Source organism: Muscardinus avellanarius (genome assembly GCF_963383645.1).
Source record: "Muscardinus avellanarius genome assembly, chromosome: 2".
Classification (NCBI taxonomy): domain Eukaryota; kingdom Metazoa; phylum Chordata; class Mammalia; order Rodentia; family Gliridae; genus Muscardinus; species Muscardinus avellanarius.
Window position 1 is genome coordinate 112,561,023 of NC_137787.1, and position 21,436 is coordinate 112,582,458.

General features: G+C 39.8%; 1 pseudogene across 1 annotated transcript; it reads left to right on the plus strand.

Moving 5' to 3' along the window:
* Nucleotides 1–13,632: 13,632 nt before the first annotated feature.
* Nucleotides 13,633–14,267, plus strand: LOC308258774 (ubiquitin carboxyl-terminal hydrolase 12-like; annotated as a pseudogene). Its single transcript has one exon. The product of its transcript is annotated as a ubiquitin carboxyl-terminal hydrolase 12-like (transcript).
* Nucleotides 14,268–21,436: the final 7,169 nt, after the last annotated feature.

Here is a 21,436-nt window from a genome sequence, read left to right on the forward strand (position 1 = left end):
TCTTTAATTTCTTTTTTCAATGTTTTATAATTTTTTGTAAAGGTCTTTTAACTCCTTGGTTAACTTTATTCCTAAGTATTTTATTATTTGTAGGAAATCCTGAGTGAAAGTGTTTTCTGGATTTCTTTCTTTTTTTTTTTCTTTCTTTCTTTCTTCTTTCTTTCTTTCTTTCTTTCTTTCTTTCTTTCTTTCTTTCTTTCTTTCTTTCTTTCTTCTCTTTTTGTGGTACTGGGGTTCCTGGAAGCCCTTCTATCTCTGGGTTATACTTCCAGACCTATTTTTTTTATATATTTTCTTATTTTGGAAACAGGGTCTCTTGAACCTGCATGATCCTCCTGTCTCCGCCTCCCATACGCGGGTATTACAAGCATGCAGCACCACGCCCAGCTTGGATTTCCTTTTCAGTGGATTTATGGTTGATGTACAGAAAAGCTTCTAATTTTTTTTTTTTTTTTGTGGTACCGGGAATGGGACCCAGAGGCTTTCTACCTCCGGACTACACTCCCAGACCTATTTTATATTTTTTATTTGGAAACAGGTTCTCTTAAGCCAATGGAGGCTGGCTTCGAACCTGCACGATTGATCCTCCTGTCTCAGCCTCCCAAGCGCGGGGATTACAAGTGTGCGCCACCACACCCAGCTAAGCTTCTGATTTTTTAAGATTGATTTTGTATCCAGACACCGTTCTGAATTTGTTGATCAGTTCTAGAAGCCTTTTAGTTGAGTTTGTTAGGGTTTCTAAGTGGAATATCATGTCATCGGCAAATAGAGAAAGTTTTAGTTCTTTTTTTCTTATTTGTACTCTTTTGACTTTCTTTTCTTACGTTATAGCTCTGGCTAGAGTCAGTCTCAAATATTATATTAAAAATAAGTCATGATAATAAAAATTCGTGTCTTGTTTCTGTTTGTAGGAGAATTACAATTTTTTTCCATTTAATATGATGTTATCTGTGGGCCTATGGTATATGATATTTATGATGGTGAGTCTCATACTCTTTGACTCTATGGCTTGCTGACCTAATTCCTGCAGCTGCATTGGGCAGTCTTCCTTGGGGATGGCTGGTTAACTATAATGTTGTTGAGTACTACTCTGGATATCTGGAGGATACAGTGAGCTTTAGCCATCAGTCCTACAAGTCATTATTTGGGTCTGTCCAGAAGGAGCCAACCACTTACTGTTTCATTGAGCTGCAGTCAGATACTTTATGTTTTTTTCCCCCCTAGGGGTCTCTTGAGGTGCAATGTAAGCAGTGCCAGAGCACTGAAGCAATATGGCACCACCATTATCCCTGTGGCCACAGCCATTGGAGGTGGGTGGTGTATTTTTCTACTCTCTAATCTGTCTTATAACTTTATTTCTCCATCTTTCAATTCTCAGCGCTCTGTTCAAATTTATACTGTCATTTTTCTTTTGTCAAGACAGTTTTTCCATGGCAATAGAGATGGAGTTTCAACAGAACTAAGATGTGCTGCTTCCCTCAGTTACCTTCTTTTTGAAAGTCTCCTTCCCTTCTGATTTCTGATATCTCATCTGAAATGAAGATCACAGAATTAAGCCGCATCCAGAGCTATTTTCATCATTAATTCAAAAATAATAAATTAAAAAATTTAAATTATGAGTGTTTCATCTTAGCAAAAAGAATTTAAAAAATCTTACTAACTCAACACTCTTGGTGGAGTTGTGTCAAAATGCAAGTCTGATTGCCCACTTCCTGTGTGAGGACCTCACCTTCTTCCCATCCCATTATATTCTCAAGAGCAAGATCTTCTTCTCTTGCTGAGTCCAACTAATTTCATATCTTTGATCTGACGCATTTAACATAAAACAGCAGTCTCTGGCTGATTGTGGCATGTTAGTTTGTAGAAAGAGCAAAGTCAAAGTTCTTATAGTGACAAGCACCATAATTTGTTCCAAATGGAACTGAGTTTGACTCGTAGATCTTTGTAAATGTGAGGAAAGTACATAAACTCACCCTGTTAAAATATTTAATTCTGCTGGCATGGTGGTGCATGTTTGTAATCCCCGCTCTTGGGAGGTAGAGACAGGAGGATCAGGAAGGTTCAAAGCCAGCCTTGCTGGCTTAAGAGACTTGTTTCCGAATAAAAATACAAAATAGGTCTGGGAGTGTAGTCTGGAGGTAGAAATGTTTCCAGGAACCCCAGTACCACCAAAATGTTCTTCAATTCCACTAATTTCCCTGTAAATGACATAATTTTGTTTTCTTAATGGCTGAATAAAATTCCATTATGTACATATCTCATAGTTTTGTATGTTTTATCTGATAATTGATATCTTGGATGGTTCCATATTTTGACAATTGTGAATTGTGCAGTTATCAACACAGATACACATGCATTAGTTTGTAGTTTAGTTTTCATTCTTTTGGGTAGATACCCAGAAGTGGTATTTCTGGATCATATGGTAAATTTGTTCCCATTCTTAGGAGGATCCTTCATACTGTTTTTCAAAGTGGTTGCACTAGTTTGCAAACCCACCAACAATGTATTAGAGTCACCACTTCTCCAAACATTTATCAGAATTTGTTATTGTTTGTGTTTAAATGATTGCCATTTTTGTTTGAGTTTCATGAAATTTCAGAAGTTTTGATTTGCATCTCTCTGACTGCTAATAATGTTGAGCATTTTTATGCATTTTTTGCCAATTTAATTTTTTACATTGTAAATTTCTATAGTTCACTTGTCAATTTTTATTGGATTATTTGTTTTCTTAATGATGACTTTCTAGATAAATAAAACATTTCTAAATAGAGACAAAATGATATAAAAATTAAATGAACCAATAGCAATACAAATAATTGAAGCAGAAATACAGAGCTTACCATCAAAGAAAAGTCCAAGATCAGATGAGTTCCCACGTGAATTATATAAAACATTTATAGAAGGGCTTATCCTGAAATTCCTCAATCTATTTCCTGAAATAGAATAAAACAGGACTCTCCCAAATACATTATATGAAGCTAACATCATATTAATACCAAAACCAAATAAAGATAGCTCAAGGAAAGAAAAATACAGGCCTATATTGTTGATTAACTTGTATACAAAACTGCTAAACAAAATACTAGTAACTCACATTTAAAACCACATAAAAAATTATACACCATGACCAAGTAGGGTTCTTCCTATGAATGTAAGATAGTTCAACATACAAAAATCAATTTATAAGACCCAGTACGACGCTGGGTTCTGGGCGGGGGTCGCAGGCTGGGCACGCCAGATGGGGCCCGGGTCGCGGGACTCTGGGCCCCAGGCCAAACTGCGAGTAGCACGCCAGACCCCTGGAGAAACCAGGCCCAGTAAGACGCTGGGTTCTGGGTGGGGGTCGAGCACAGGGCACGCCAGCTGGGGCCCTGATCGCGGGACTCTGGGTCCCGGCCGAACTGCGCATAGCACGCCAGACCCCTGGAGAAACCAGGCCCAGTAAGACGCTGGGTTCTGGGCGGGGGTCGCGGGCTGGGCACGCCAGATGGGGCCCAGGTTGCGGGACTCTGGGCCCCAGGTCGAACTGCGAGTAGCACGCCAGACCCCTGGAGAAACCAGGCCCAGTAAGACGCTGGGTTCTGGGCGGGGGTCGAGCACAGGGCACGCCAGCTGGGGCCCGGATCGCGGGACTCTGGGTCCCGGCCGAACTGCGCATAGCACGCCAGACCCCTGGAGAAACCAGGCCCAGTAAGATGCTGGGTTCTGGGCTGGGGTCGCGGGCTGGGCACGCCAGATGGGGCCCGGGTCGCGAGACTCTGGGCCCCAGGCAGAACTGCGAGTAGCACGCCAGACCCCTGGAGAAACCAGGCCCAGTAAGATGCTGGGTTCTGGGCAGGGGTCGCGCGCGGGGCACGCCAGCTGGGGCCCAGGTCGCAGGACTCTGGGCCCCAGGCAGAACTGCGAGTAGCATGCCAGACCCCTGGAGAAACCGGGCCCAGAACAGAAAAAGATAAAGAAAAATATCGGAGAGGTGGTAAGAAAGCCGTTATGGATGCCAGGACACTGGAGATGCAGACAAAACTTATCTAAATGCACTGGAACTTGTGGAAAAATTCGCCGTGAAAGAGGACTGCTATTTCTCTATATTGTTAAGAATCTCAGACATCACATATAAGGAGAGAGTTTAGCGGAGACCAAGGAGAAATGCGGTGTTGAAAGAGTTCTTCGCGATGGTGGTGGAGACTTGTATTCAGGAGAAGCAGAAACCGGATCTTACCAACTTTATTTTTTTGGAGAAATTACACCAAATGTCGAATGCTACCATCACGCATGCTTAGGAACACTGGACAACATTCAGAGTGGAAAAAGAGCCTGGGAAGGATTTGAAACGGTGGAGGCAGTGGCAATGCCAGTGGCCAATATTCGGGGGAGGCAGAGATCTGATACATTACAACTGGAACCTTTGAAATAATAACCACAGAGACAGTGATCGGAACCTGCTGAGGGGTTAGGCGGGCGCCGGGGCCAGTGGCTGACATCAGAGCTTGCTGTGAGGCAAGGCCACTACTGAGGCCTCCGTGGCCGGGATTGGAACCTGCAGAGGGGTTAGACCGATGCTGGGGCCAGCGAGGCCGGCATTGGAGCCTGCCATGATGCAAGGCTTGTGCTAGGGCCTCCGAGGTCGGGTCCGGAACTTGCTGAGGGGTTAGGATGGTGCTGGGGTCAGCGAGGCCGGCATCGGAGCCTGCCGTGAGGCAAGGCCAGTGTTGGGGCCCCCGAGGACGGGACCAGAGCCTGCTGAGGGGTTAGGCCGGTGCTGGGGCCAGCGAAGCCGGCATCGGAGTCTGCCTTGAGGCATGACCAGTGCTGGGGCCTCCGAGGCCGGGATCGGAGCCTGCCGACGTGTTAGGCCGGTGCTGGGGCCAGTGAGGCTGGCATCGGAGCCTGCCTTGAGGCAAGGCCGGTACTGGGACCTCGAGGCCAGGATAAGAGCCTGCCGAGGGGTTAGGCCGGTTTTGGGGCCAGTGAGGCCGGCATCGGAGCCTGCCTTGAGGCAAGGCCAGTACTGGGGCCTCGAGGCCAGGATAAGAGCCTGCTGAGGGGTTAGGCCGGTGCTGGGACCAGCGAGGCCGGCATCGGAGCCTGCCTTGAGGCAAGGCCGTTACTGGGGCTTCCAAGGCCAGGATAAGAGCCTGCCGAGGGGTTAGGCCTGTGCTGGGGCCAGCAAGGCCGGCATCGGAGCCTGCCTTGAGGCATGACCAGTGCTGGGGCCTCCGAGGCCGGGATCGGAGCCTGCCGAGGGGTTAGGCCGGTGCTGGGGCCAGCGAGGCCGGCATCGGAGCCTGCCTTGAGGCAAGGCCGGTACTGGGGCCTCCGAGGCCAGGACAAGAGCCTGCCGAGGGGTTAGGCCAGTGCTGGGGCCAGCGAGGCCGGCATTGGAGCCTGCCGTGAGGCAAGGCCGGTACTGGGGCCTCCGAGGCCAGGATAAGAGCCTGCTGAGGGGTTAGGCCGGTGCTGGGGCCAGCAAGGCCGGCATCGGAGCCTGCCGAGGGGTTAGGCCGCTGCTGGGGCCAGCGAGGCCGGCATCGGAGCCTGCCGTGAGGCAAGGCCGGTGCTGGGGCCAGTGAGGCTGGCATCGGAGCCTGCCTTGAGGCATGACCAGTGCTGGGGCCTCCGAGGCCGGGATCAGAGCCTGCCGAGGTGTTAGGCCGGTGCTGGGGCCAGTGAGACTGGCATCGGAGCCTGCCTTGAGGCAAGGCCGGTACTGGGACCTCGAGGCCAGGATAAGAGCCTGCCGAGGGGTTAGGCCAGTTTTGGGGCCAGTGAGGCCGGCATCGGAGCCTGCCTTGAGGCAAGGCCAGTACTGGGGCCTCGAGGCCAGGATAAGAGCCTGCCGAGGGGTTAGGCCTGTGCTGGGGCCAGCAAGGCCGGCATCGGAGCCTGCCTTGAGGCATGACCAGTGCTGGGGCCTCCGAGGCCGGGATCGGAGCCTGCCGAGGGGTTAGGCCGGTGCTGGGGCCAGCGAGGCCGGCATCGGAGCCTGCCTTGAGGCAAGGCCGGTACTGGGGCCTCCGAGGCCAGGACAAGAGCCTGCCGAAGGGTTAGGCCGGTGCTGGGGCCAGCGAGGCCGGCAGCGGAGCCTGCCGTGAGGCAAGGCCGGTACTGGGGCCTCCGAGGCCAGGATAGGAGCCTGCTGAGGGGTTAGGCCAGTGCTGGGGCCAGCAAGGCCGGCATCGGAGCCTGCCGAGGGGTTAGGCCGCTGCTGGGGCCAGCGAGGCCGGCATTGGAGCCTGCCGTGAGGCAAGGCCGGTACTGGGGCCTCCGAGGCCAGGACAAGAGCCTGCCGAGTGGTTAGGCCGGTGCTGGGGCCAGCGAGGCCGGCATCGGAGCCTGCCTTGAGGCAAGGCCGGTACTGGGGCCTCTGAGGCCGGGATAAGAGCCTGCCGAGGGGTTAGGCCGGTGCTGGGGCCAGCGAGGCCGGCATCGGAGCCTGCCGTGAGGCAAGGCCGGTGCTGGGGCCAGCGAGGCCGGCATCGGAGCCTGCTGAGGGGTTAGGCCGGTGCTGGGGCCAACGAGGCCGGCAGCGGAGCCTGCCGTGAGGCATGACCAGTGCTGGGGTCCCCGAGGCCAGGATCAGAGCATGCCGAGGGGTTAGGCCGGTGCTGGGGCCAGTGAGGCTGGCATCGGAGCCTGCCGTGAGGCAAGGCCAGTACTGGGGCCTCCGAGGCCAGGATAAGAGCCTGCCAAGGGTTTAGGCCGGTGTTGGGGCTAGCGAGGCTGGCATCGGAGCCTGCCTTGAGGCAAGGCCGGTACTGGGGCCTCGAGGCCAGGATAAGAGCCTGCCGAGGGGTTAGGCCGGTGCTGGGGCCAGCGAGGCTGGCATCGGAGCCTGCCGTGAGGCAAGGCCGGTACTGGGGCCTCCAAGGCCAGGATAAGAGCTTTCCGAGTGGTTAGGCCGGTGCTGGGGCCAACGAGGCCGGCATCGGAGCCTGCCTTGAGGCAAGGCCGGTACTGGGGCCTCTGAGGCCAGGATAAGAGCCTGTCAAGGGGTTAGGCCGGTGCTGGGGCCAGTGAGGCCTGCATCGTAGCCTGCCGTGAGGCATTATCAGTGTTGGGGCCTCCGAGGCCGGGATTGGAATCCTGCCAAGGGGTTCGACCGGTGCAGGGGCCAATGGCCAGCATCGGAGCCTGGCGTGAGGCAAGTTCACTCCTGCGGCCTCCAAGGTCGGGACCAACGCCAGCTTAGGGGTTTGACCGGTTCAGGGGCCAGCGAGACCAGAACCAGGGCCTCCCATGAGGCAAGGCCGCTGCTTGAGCCAGCTTGGTCTGGATCAGTCACTGAGTAGCCAGTCCACTACTGGGACCATCAAGAGTGGGATTGGTACTTGCAACGCAGCATGCACATAGAAATATCGCAGAAAATATAAATCAGACGCTTCTCTTAATCAGCAATAACTAGGAGGAAAAGGGCAACAGGAAGAGGTTGAGCTATAGAAAGGGCCCTATAGTGAAGCAACTAATGTGACCAATCAGAGGGTATGTAATACTGGAGGACGGAGCCTCTTTAAAACGCAGGAGGTACATAAATAAATGTATCAAAGTAAATCACCAAAGAAGTGTGGGATGGAGGGAGGGGGAGGGAATGGGATGGGGGCTGGAGGAGGGCTAATTGGATGATGTGTGCTTGTATATCCTCTCAAGTCTTGTACTCCAATGTGATTGATATATGACTACAATGCACCAATTTAAAAAATAAATTAATTAAAAAAATCAATTTATATAATTTCTCACATATACAGAACCAAAGACAAAAATCATAAGTTGTTCTTATCAGGTATTTTAGTCTCAGCAATGAAAAGCTTACATTTACAGGTATACAGAATAATGTATATGGACAGAACATATTATTTTCTCTCCAGTTTTTCACAGAGGTATACTATTCTCTTCATCTAATAGTCTTTTACAGAGCCCCTCTTCTTAAGTTTTAGGTCAAACAACACATCTTCAGATTTCATCAATTCAGAGATTTTTCTCTTGCTCCTTAACTGATCATTGTTGTGGTGTTTTGTTTGCACCATGCCACATGTCTGTCTCACATACTCAATTCTAGTCAACTTAAGATAAAGCATTGTATCTTACATATGATTGTTACTTCAGAAACTATCAGTGTCTGACACATATAAAGTATTTAGATAGCCAGATGTGATAGTGCATTCTTGTAATCTCAGTACTTGGGAGGCTGAAATAGAAGAATCACAGGTTTGCAGCCAGCCTCAGCTACTTAGTGAGGTGCTCTGCAACTTAGTGAGACACTGTTTTAAAATAAAAATAAAAATAAAAATAGGGCCGGAGGAGTATTTTGGAAGTAAAATGCCCCTGAGTTGAATCCTTAGTATCACTAAATAAATAAATAAGTAAATAAATAAAATACTTGGTCAATATTAATCTAAAAAATAAGAGTAGCTAGATGCTATATGTAGTATTTAGTGTGTATAGTAGCAAAAATGTGGCCTCCCTTTTCTGGTGTGGCTAGTAGGCTATTAGTGATGCCACAACCTTGACTGAGAAAATTTATCAAAGACTTTGAAAGAATCCTCATTGGAGTGTTATGGAATAAATTATCATTGCATATAGGTCCCATCACTTTTCTGAAATTCTATCTCAGACAGACACACACACACACACACACACAAACACACACACCACTTATTGCTGCTGCTTTTGGAACTACTGATTTTCATCTAAGAGTTCTTGCGAAGGATGACTGAGGTGGTGGGTGGAATTTATAGGATGAAAACCACTTAAGAAAGCTTTTCCTTTTTTTTTTTCCTTTTCTGTTTCACTACACAAGGTTATTGGTTCAATCATCTCAATAAAATGAAATTTCAATAATCCAAGTAGTAAATTTAAAAATCAAATACTTAATCAGATTAAAGATATTATACAAAATTAACCACAGAGTATAAGCTGAACTGTGTAAGGTAATGTTTCTTGTGTGAGAATCACAAATTTCAACAATTAATGACCTTCACAATTTACAATTTGAATATAGACTTTGGTAACTTTTCTTGCACACTGTGCCTGACTCATAAACAAATATTCAGTGCTGACTTTATTTGAAGAAAATTATTAAAAGAAGATTTAAGTAATATTTTAAAATCAATATTATAGAAACATTTTGCTTTTATTAAAATATTGTTTCAAGGAATATTACATATTTATATTTCTCTAATGACAATGTAACCTTACTAGTAATTTGAAATTTCTTAAATCAAGGGAATTAAAATATGTTGTTACTATATTAATTTTTTTCTTTAAGACAGTAAATGAAAGTTTTATGATTCAAAATTTAAGGATACATTCATGGTTTTAGTCTTCATTTGTCATTTGATCACCTTCTATGTCTCTTCCTCAAATTTGAGCCTTGGTTTGTTGAGTTAGATGGGCAAAGCCAACACCTAACAACAGTGTGACCATCTGAGTTTATTTTACTGACATTCAAAAATAGAATCAAAAGCCGGGCGTGGTGGCGCACGCTTGTAATCCCCGCGCTTGGGAGGCAGAGACAGGAGGATCGCGCAGGTTCGAAGCCAGCCGCGCGCGCTGGCTTAGCAGACCCTGTTTCCAAATAAAAAAATGTAAAAATAGGTCTGGGAGTGTAGCCCGGAGGTAGAAGGGCTTCCAGGAACCCCAGTACCACCAAAAAAAAAAAAAAAAATAGAATCAAGATCTTGGTGGAGAAGTCATTGTTCCTCTGCTGAGGAATACCCAGTCGTACATTTTTTTTCTCAGATTCTTCTTTTTAATTGCATTACAATGGAGTTTATGCTTAATCACATATAGGAAGATTTAACATAAACAATTTATGTGAGATTTAACATAAGCAATTACTAAAAGTTAAATTATAAACTTTATGCCAAAGAATTTTCTGGTGCTGGCTTAGCAGCTCATCATCTAGTCTCTTCTCACTGAAGAACTTGATTAGCTTAGAAGTTTTAATGAGGATGTGTAGTCTTAGAGTAAGAACCTTAAGATTCTCCTTTTGGCTCATTATGAAACAGTTATGTAGTAGAAATAATGTGCCAGGTTAGTATTTCTAAGAAAATCCAAGAAAATCCAGGAACATTATCATTTGATATAAAGAGGAAATAAACTTGGTAAAATGTGCAAATAATCATGTTAAATGAGAGGACAATGAGAAGAAGCAAAGCCCATGGTTCATAAGACTGATGAGTCCTAGTTAGTTAATTGTTGTTTTCAAAGTAGTAGCATATTAATAATGTATTTTTTTAATTTGGTACTAATCATTGATTCCAGAGGCATTCTACCTGATCTACAGCTTCAGCACACATTTCTTTGATTTTTAAAAGAGTATTTTATTAAGTTTATGAGGATTTATCTAAATTGTTGTGGCTGGCCACAAATCTGTGATCCTTCAGTCTCAACCTCCCATACACTGGGATTACAGCATGCACAATCATACCTGGATAATAGTGTGTTTTAAAAAAATATTTGCTTACATTTTAAAGTAGAAAATAAATAATTATGTATCATCCAAAAGAGTAAAAATTACAAAAATCAATTCTTTATTAGTAAAAACAATCAAAATTACATTTAGATTATGTTCTTTTAATTAATCTATGCTATTATCTTTGTTAAAATTAATTTACACCCAAGAAACTTGGTAGATATTTCAGCATGTTTATGTCTAATAAAAACATCATCTCCCATTCAATAAATTATTTTGGTTATTTCAAAGAATTTTATTTGATTTCAAAAGCCTTTATCCGACTTTATGCGATTTCATAAAGTGAAAATAAAAATTATAAGGTACTTATTTTAGACACTGTTTAAACAAGGTTACCAGACCAAATATTTTGATGGATTTCAAAGTTACAAATGCTACATGCTTAGTTACTTCATCGAGAGAATGTATTTCTATGAAACCATCGTATGGCATTAGCTTAATTGAGTTGAATTATCAACCACAACAGAGACAATCTAGTTCTCAGAAAGTAAAGTCCTATCTATTTCAGTCCTATCTATTATAAGTTGCTTGGCAAACTTAGCTTCAAATTATAGAGATTGTTTAAAAACACAGATTTCTGGCATCAGAGTACAGTGCAAAGTGTAAGGAAAGTATTAGACAGAACTTTACTCAAACTCCAGCTCCATTCCTTCCTAGCTGTGTGACTAAAGTGTATATGCCACTTTTATTATCTATGCATTTGAATTAAAAGTATATCAGTTGCTGAACAGTTTTATAAAATTGAATGTTATACATGCATAAAGAACTCGGCTTCCAGGAATAATTAAAATGCATGTATACTTTCTCACATTTTTATTTGGACCTCTTAATTTTCTTTGTTTATTCTTCATTTATTTTTTCAAAATACATGAAAAACACCACCTAATGATGTGCATGACTTGTCTTGACCTTTGTGTTTCTCTATTTTAGCACATGTAACTTGTCTTATAACTGTTGTGCTTCCTGACACCTTCAATTGCACTGAGAACTTTTCTTTAGTGAGGGTGTCTTCTCATGCTTCTTAATATTTCTGTATATAGAGTAAGGCATCTTTGCCATGCACCATCTCCCTGAAAAATCTTTATAAAAAGTACAATTTTGTAAATTTAAACTGTTTAAAAATATAAGCAGTTACTTCCAATTCACAAGCTATTAAACAATGCTTTAGTTTATAAAGTAAAAAATAGATGAGCAGGTGCATGTCTTCATCTAGCCACAGCATAACTTTCATTTGCCCTCTCTAAGTATCTAAAATCCAGGTGCTTGTAGGATTGTTAAACACTCATAAATTTACTTTGTTTTTTTAATTATAAGTTCTTTCTCTGCTCTTTTAGATTTTCTCTTCAAGAACATATTAATCAAATTCAAACTACTCTTTGCAACCATTTCTAAAGTTCACTAGCTTCATAAAAAAATGCTCTCTTTTCTTAACCTTTCCATAGAGGAATCAACTAAATTCTTTACTGAATATTATTTTTCTCAGTTGCTTAGATCTCTATACTAGATATCTGTGGTTGCAAAGCAAATAACCCCAAAACTTATCAACTTACACAAAGAACATTTGTTATCACACAAAGTTGCTAAGGATTAAGATCCTTCCCCTTGTTTCAGGGGAATCAGTTTCACTGATTTTCATGAGGGTTTTGTTTAGATGCTAGCCAGGCCAAAGTTACAGGAAAGAAGATATCTCAGTCAACATTATCACTGCTATAGTCCAAACCTACTGACCACACAACTTAGAGGAAGAAAGATTTGTTTTTTAACAGTTTTTTTAGAGATTCCAGAATTAATTTAGTCTATGTTAGATCAGTCTGCAGAGCTCAGACATAGCAGTGGAAAAGAGATAGAGATACCAAGGGCTCTGCTCTCACATCATGGAATCCTGAAGCAAGAGAAAGAACAAACCATGGGGTTCAAAGACAAAAAACACAGTTTCTAAGGCCACACCTTCAGGGACCCATCTTCTCCAGCCACATTCTGCTGCCTTGGTTACCACTCAGTAAACACATTGCAGAAGATTTATTGACTGAAGAGAATATAACTCCATGATTTGATCAACTCTGAGCATTAATACATGAGACCTTCTGGGGACAATCTATATCTAACCATAACAGAAGAGCAGGGGCTTTATTTATCAATACATTCACAGGCAGTTAGTAGCTTTTCCTATGTGGAGCCCTTCATAGTGTAGGACAGCATATCACAGCTGGCTTCTTTCAGAATATGTATGTGATTCAAGATCAGAGAAAAATTCAGAAAGAAAGAACAAAACAAAACCATGGTGTCTTCTATAACTTAATCTTGAGATGACAATCCAGCCCTTATACAGTATTTAATAAACAGCAGAGACCAATCTGAGTACATTGTGAGAGGCAAATGAGCAAGAATATGAAGATCCAGAGGTGAGGATCACTGAGCATTATCTTGATTTCTAGTTATCATCTTCCTTATGGATCTTATGCCTTTATTTTTACACTGTAATTGAGTATGCAAGGTTTCTTTCACACAAAGTATTTTTCATGTCAGAAACTCAGTCATTTACACCTTATCTTTTTTCATTTTAATATCTTCTTTGAACACATAATGCCTGAGTGGTACCTAAAAAATACTATTGGATTAATTGAACTAAACCAATCATTTATAAAACAAAAAGCCATTCAATTTCTTTGATCAGGCTGCTTGAGATAGAAATAAAAAAATCACAATTTTATTGAAAAAATTTAGTCTTTTTCTTATAAGTTCTTAAGAATATTTGGACATGCAGGTGGAAAATTGTCTTTATTTTTTCTGAATTATGAAATAAATGTACTGATTTAAATTAAAGATTTTTATTTATGAAAGTGCCAGGTAAAACAAAACTTTATTTTTTGCCAAAACTCCCACCACGCACTCATATCATTACATCATTTGCAGGAAAATGAATGGAACTAGATAATATTATGGTACGTGAGATTAATCTGTCACAAAATGTAAAAAATTGTATGCTCTCCTTATGCAGAAGCTAGGGGAGAAAAGTGTCATAGGAGGAGGCTCCATGCGTGTGGGTCTGGCCCCTGGCTCCGGGTCCCCGCAGGCTGGGGTGAGAGCAGGCGGCAGGGCTGCCCTCCTCTCCTGCCCGCCGCCACCGCCGCTGTGATTGGGTGGAAGATGGCGCTGGGCGGATGGAAATCCTAATGAGAGTCTCCAAATTCACACATCTGTACCATGGGCGCCAATGCCTTGGCATTAAAAAAAGAAATTGGTCCAGAACAGTTTCCAGTCAATGACCACTATTTTGGATTAGTCAATTTTGGGAATATCTGCTACTGCAATTCAGTTCTTCAAGCACTTTATTCTTGTCGTCCATTTTAGGAAAAAGTTCTAGCATACAAGAGTCAGCCTAGGAAGAAGGAGAACTTTCTTAAGTGCTTAGCGCATCTCTTCCATAGCATAGCCACTCAGAAGAAAAAGGTTGGAATAATACCTCCTAAGAAGGAAAGAAAATGAGCTTTTTGACAACTACATGCAACAAGATGCTCAGGAGTTTTTAAATTATCTACTAAATACAATTGCTGATATTTTACAAGAAGAGAGAAAGCAGGAAAAACAAAATGGTCGCTTATCTAATGGTAACATTGACAGTGAAAATAACAACAGCACACCAGACCCAACGTGGGTTCATGAGATTTTTCAGGGAACATTAACTAATGAAACCAGATGTCTTACTTGTGAAACTATAAGCAGCAAAGATGAAGATTTTTTAGACCTTTCTGTTGACGTAGAAAAAAACATCAATTACTCTAATATTTCAAGTTGAGCCATGTTTGAAAAATTCATGTTATCACAATACATTATTTTCAAATGTCATTTCTTTTACCTTGGAAAGAAGTACTATATTCACCATAGCCCTAGCAGCCTGGATAGTAGTTAAAAACTTTCTGAAGATTACATTTTGATGCTATTATAACATTTATATTTATATTATAACATTTACATTTATTATATTTATATATTATATTTATATATTATATTTATTTATATTAAATATATTTATATATTTATTATATTTATATATTATAACATTTATATTTTGATGCTATTTTAACATTTATTATCTGTATCTTTTAGCTCAGGAAATGGCTTCACCTATTCACCCCACAAACAGATCTTTAACAGGGTCTAAGTAAGCTGCTTAGACAGTTGTGCTGGGAGAAAATTATGATATTTGGATTGGTACTAAACATCAAATGTATTTTGACAAACTTGTTTTTAAGATAGTTTCTTATGCCTTACCCTGGCTGGAATTGTTTTGTACAAATTATGTACAGCCTGCCAGATCTATTAACATTGCACAGAGAATCACAAGCAAGCATGTGAGGACCGTCAGAGCAAGTGGAGGTGCTTGGAGTTTGAGGGCTTAAACCAAATTGTCTTAGAACTTAAAGATGGAGTTTTGAAGCTTTCTATACAGAGAACAAGGGTGAAATGAAAGAGACTCAGTTTTAACATCAGCTCGGCCACAGCATGTATAAGAAAGATAGATGAAGTCATTTGCATAAAGGTACAATATTGAGATAAACTCTTGTGTTTGTTCTTACATCTTTGCATTTAATAAAAACAAGGAATGGTAAGTTAAATTTCAGAGTAGAGCAAGTTCTGGCATTTGTGTTGAGTTCCGTAGTAGTCACACACTTTGTTCACATCGACAACATATTTTGTATTATGATTTGTCAGAGGAGGGACTATGGGTGATGGTTCTAAATTCACTTTTTACTCTTAGTGCAGCTGGATCTAAGTAAAATGTTTTAAACATTACCAGAAACTCGATATACTTTAAAATATATAGGGTTAGGGTTGGGAGAAAAAAATACAGATGTAATAAGACACGTGACCCATCTAGAGAGCATTGTAAGGTTGTCTGTTGGTTGGCTGTGATTAAAATGAGGGGCAGTTACAAGTTGTAAATGGGGCTGATTGCTATAGAACTATGTACATGTTTTTGGGATAGCTGTCCCATATTTTGTATATTGGAATAAAAAGTTTATAAATTATCATAACTAAAAGTAAATATTTGAAATTAAGTCCTAAAAAAAGAAAACATACTTTATAAAAATTGCGGTCACTCAACAAATGATTCTTCAGCCATCATATAGGTGTTGAAAGAGGAAAGAGATAAAAATAATTATGCTTTTCTAGATTTCTATTTTTATTTTTCATGGGTCTCCTTTCTTTTACATTGCTAACCCTAACTCTAACCCTAAATGACTAGAAAACATTTAATAAATGATAAGGATTTTATAGTGTGGAATCAGGTGACCTCTGAAGTTGGACCATTCTCCAGGATTCTCCAAAGAGATAGCACATGGCAATATTGATGACAACATTTCAAAGATATGCTTTTTAAGATCCTGAACATCCCTGAGTTGAGAAACAGGGAGATTGCTTTTTCAGCAATTAAAAGTATTTACATCCCTTTAAAAGATCAAAGAAATAAAGTTTGAAGGAAAAAAAAGAGACAGATATTTTCCCTTACTTTCAACATTAAAAAAAATCACTTATTAATAATTTGTATATATTATTACACACCATTTTAAGGCTCTCTAAAATACTATTGTTAATATGCTATTTAAAATTTCCATCTATTAGTCTATGAAATTAAATATAATTTATGAATAATGCTATAATAATAGCAAGAGTAGCAAGTACTTAGAAAATATGTTGTCATTTGTAAGTTTGTTAACTGTTTCATCTCATTGTCTAAACATCACAATAGTACCATGATTTTGACAAAGCCAGGTGTCAATTCTTATTGTTTTTATTAGCCAGTTTTATGTGTTCCTGAGTGTGTGTGTGTGTGTGTGTGTGTGTGTGTGTGTGTGTTCGAGGGAGTTCTTTAGAGTTGGGAGAATATCTTTATTCTTTGAAGATATAAAATTTGAATGTGTTTTCAAAAATAAGACCATGTATTTCATGTCTTGAAGCCTTCTCAAACGAATCATGAGTACAACTTACTAATTTTATTAAAATGTATGATATTTTGTTCTTTTATTCTATATGAATATTCTTGAAACTAAAAACATTTCTACATAAACACACCTATTTTTAGACATTTTAGTTTTGAGCCTAATCAAACTAAGTCAAATTCCTTTAAATTCTAGAAAATCTAGTAAAACTGGTAAATACATGCATTCAAGTGAATATACTAGTGATCCACATACTTTCTACAAAAGCTGAGAGCTAATTGGATTTTATACTAACTTATGATAAATCCCTTGAGTTCTGCAGGCAGTAACCAGAGAGGCATTTGCTTTTATCATGCAGGATAATAGGATTACCAGCTAGACTAAGTCTTTAATCTTTGTTGATAGAGTGAGATGAATACTCACAAAAGACAATATTTGATTTAAATTGCTAAGACTGGAGAGAGAGGAAAAGCTGAGGTGTTAGATTGTCTATCAGAAAAATAGAATTAACTCTAAGCACATTTGCACAGTTGATAAGAATTTCTAGCCATAATTGCAAGGTGTGATTTTAAAGTTTTCTAATGCCTATAATTGACATATATAATGAAAGACTTAATGTATGACCTCTCATTTCTACCCTTTTGATTGGAATTTGAGGCATCAATCTTTTTAGTTCTTTCACATGTTAATTTAATTATAAAATAAAACACATTAATCATTTCTTTTTATTTTTAATGATAAAAATGAAAATTCTCCATCTATTTTACTTTGCATTTTTAGTAGTATCTCTCTTTATTTCTTTCAGACTGCATGTATTTAACTAGAGCTTATCTTCAAAGAAACTCATTTGCAGTTGGATGAAGCACTGTCTTTAATAAATGTGCCTTGTCATTTTTGATAAATATATGTTTTGTTTTTCATATTATTATAGTTGGCATGAGCCAGGCAAAATGGTGCACACCTAGAATCACACTGCCTGGGAAGCTGAGACAGGAGAGCCACAGGTTTAAGGCCTGATGTGGCAATTTAATGAGACTCAAGATGGTGGGGGATACTTAGTTCTGATGAATGTTATGCAGACTATCAGAAGGAAAAAGAGTTATGATTCTTGGGAAAATGTAATGGAAAACAAAGTCTTATTCCAAACCTCTGCATGGGTTTATTATTAAATAGACATCGAACCAATTGTTACTGGAGATTGCTAAGACAAAAATAAGCCTCCATGAAAAAACAGAAATGGGAGTATAATTTAGACATAGAATTTTTCTGGGTTCAATCTCCAGTAAAAAAAAAAAAAAGTTGACATAAAACTTATTTTTTTCTGTATCAAAATAGCCAAAATTAGAAAGGTGTGGTGGCATACATTTGTAATTCCAGCATTCAGGAGGGTGAGACTGGAGGATCTCGGTTCGTGGACAGCCTCAGCTACTTAGTGAGGCTTTCTGCAACTTAATGAGATCCTGTTTCAAAATAAAGGGTATGTAGCTCAGAGGGCAAATGCCTCTAGGTTCCATCTCCAGACCCACACAAAAAAATAGGTCAAAATTTTCTAATTCAAAAAGTGAAATAGCCCACCTATATCAGAAAGTCATACGTGACTGTTGACTCTTGGTTGAATCATACAAAAGGGGAAATAAAAAAAATTCTGCAATAGAGATATAATTTTTCTTTTTTAGTTGATTCCAGTAAGTCTCAGAATGACTTCTCTGCCCACCATCACACAGCTAATAAGCTATGGAGCCAGAAATGCAAACTTACTACAGTTTTCTTACCTCTCACATGCCTGTGATTATCAGTTTTGAACACTGTGACAGATATTGCCTATGACAACTTCTTCTGATAAAGCATCTTTGAAACTGTTGCATGATATTATTTCTAGGGTTATTTTCTGCATATGATAGACAATGGATACTGTGTGATGATGATAAAGGTGTAAAAATACAAGTTCATACATACATGGGGTTACATAAGTTAGTACCCTATATCAATAGCTCTAAGTCAGTCACCACCAGATTATACAACAGTGACAAAGGTTCTAGAAAAGAAATATTAAAATTTTTAAGAAAAACTATATTTTGACTGTAAAATTCTCTATTGGGCTAAATTAGGAATTTTAAATATAAATGCATTTTCAAACTCACAAAGTTTAAACAAATATATTGACCAGGATTGGCATCACACATTTAAAATTTTAGTATTTGGGAGGATGAGAAAAAAAGATATCAGGTTCAAGGCCAGCTTCAGCAACTTTTCAAGACCTTTAGCAACTTAGCAAAACCCTGTTTCAAAAGAAAACATAAGGGTTGCAGGAATAACATAGGAGTAAAATGTTTCTGGGACCAATATCGTATACTTCCCCCAAAAATATGCATACAGATGGGCTCCAAAGTATGGCATCTTGACCTTGGAGAAGACCATAAAAGCAGGAAGGTTACTTTATGCTCTGTTTCTTCACTCCTGACACTATTATAGGAACCTAATTTCTGAACTGTTGTCTTTATACCTAGGCGAAAGGATCAATGTCACAGAAAGGGCAGGAAGAAAAATCTGAACAGGTAGACCCCAGGTTGCAAACTTCAGAACACATGCTCCTGCCTCCAATCATATGTCCTCATAATGTTCTGCTATTTATCAACCTATGCTTTAGAAACACAAAAATTTAACTCTTTCTATGGGTATTAATTTTATCATTGACAGATTTTATGTCCCATCAAACATATTAGAGCTGGTGTGGTGGCACATGATTGTAATCCCAGCATTTGGGAGGCTGAGACAGGAGGATTGAGGTTCACGGGTAGCCTCAGCTACTTAGTAAGACCCTTTTCAACTAAGTGAGAACCTGTTTCAAAATAAAGAATAAAAATAGGGCTGGAATTGTTGCTCAGAGGTATAACGCCCCTGGGTTCCATCCACAATAATTTAAAAATAAAAGATATAAGACTTGAAAGTTCTTATATAACCTTGGGAAAAAATAACAATGATAAAATGTATCAAATAAAATTTAAAACTATGTATTTATTTACTACTGGGTACTGAACTCAGGGTCAGTTTTATTTTATTTTTTATGCTGAATTGCCTCAAACCTGTGATCCTCCCATCTCAGTCCCTCAAGTACTGAGATTACTGGCTTACCACACTGGGCCCATAATACTTTTTAAGTAAATAAGTATTGATTAATGCAAAGAAAACCATTTATGGGTAAATAAAAAACTTGATTTAATAGCAGAATATTTTCGGGGGAGTACTGTGAATTAACCCTATGGGCATTCTACCTCAGAGTTTCATCTCTGTCCATATTTCTTTTTAAATTAGGGTCTCAATGAGGTGATAAGATACTCACTAAAGTTTCTAAGGCTGGCCTCAAACCTACAATGCTCTGTTTTAGCCTCCTAAGTACTGGAATTAAAAGTATGCACCACCACACCCAGTTTAATAACATAATTTTTGACTAAGTCCTTTATTATATATAAATTATATATAGGTAATAAAATGCAAACTTGATAAATTAAAAATATTGACATGAATCAATCTTCAGCTACCATAGTAACCAGTGTCTAATACTGATCAACTTCCTTCATTAAACACTCTTTGGCTGTAAATAGAATATTGTTTTAAATTTGGCTATTCTTTGTGTGTAGGTTAATATAAAATAGGGTTGAAAAGAGAAAAAGGAAAAAAGAAGAAAATGTATAGAACTCACTGCATGCTGAGACTTACAGCACTTTTCATATACATCAATTTTATCAGAAATATCTTTGTGGCATCTTTGCCAGAATGTCACACTATCTTCATAGCTCAGGTCTTTAAAACCAATGAGCAAGACTACCTGCCTCTTTCACTTTTCAAGAAGTAAAAAATATCAGGGATGGGGACTCTTTTTTGTCCATCCTCCAAAAAATAAAATGCAACTAAATGATTGTTACTGAATTCTGCTACAGATTAAGATTCTCTTTTAGCTCTCTACTTTTACATTAACATTACCACCTTATTTGATTTAGTGTTTTAATCAAATTTTAATAGTTTACTTAAGTGTGTATATGTATGCATATGTGCACTCACATGGTGCAATTTAACTTAATGACTTTGCTAAATAGAATGTATCACTAATATTTTATGATTATTCTTGATATTTTCTAGAAAAAACTTTCCTTTAAAAATTAATTTGACTCATTTTGGCTTTGACCTTGAAACACGTCTTCTTCTGTTTATCTGTACTTTGGTAAAGTGGAAAGTCTCTAATGCATCTCATTTTGTACTTCAGTTAAAAGTATATCCAAAATAGACCTTCATTAATCTTTGGTATCATTGTAGATACTTTAATTATATCTAATTAGTTCCTCCACATATGCAAATATTAAAGGAAAAAATGGATATTTTAATTTGAAGAAAAATGCTTTCTAAAGACTCAGCAGTCTTTATTTTCCCACAAAAATTTTTTTTAATTATAATCTGTCAGAGTATTTCTTTAAAGTAGACTGGAATTTGAAGCAAATTTTCAGATAAAAACTTCATTAATTTCAGATTTTTTCTCTAACACACACAAACACACACAGATACACACAGACACACACACACACACACACACACACACACACACACACACACTGACCCACACTAGTTTCCCCCCAAAATGATAAATTTCTTATTGTTGAGAAATCATACAGACAGCATATCAGTTAAAATTTTTTCTACTGAAGAGAACAGATAAATGTCTTCTTGTATGGAGGAGCACCTGTCCATATAGATAGGACACCCCCACTATTCTAGATTCATGAGAGATTTGTCCCATCAGGACCAGTCAAATGGGGGCTTTTCCTCCACAGCTTTTATTTTAATCCAGAACAAATGCAGGTTTGAAGCCAGAAGCTGGCTTAAGAGACCCTGTTTCCAAATTTTAAAAAGTATAAAAATAGGTCTGGGAGTGTAGCCTGGAGGTAGAAGGGTTTCCAGGAACCCGAGTACCACCAAAAACAACAACAACAAAAAAAAAAATAGAAAAAAAAGCTTTAATGAATTTTTTAGT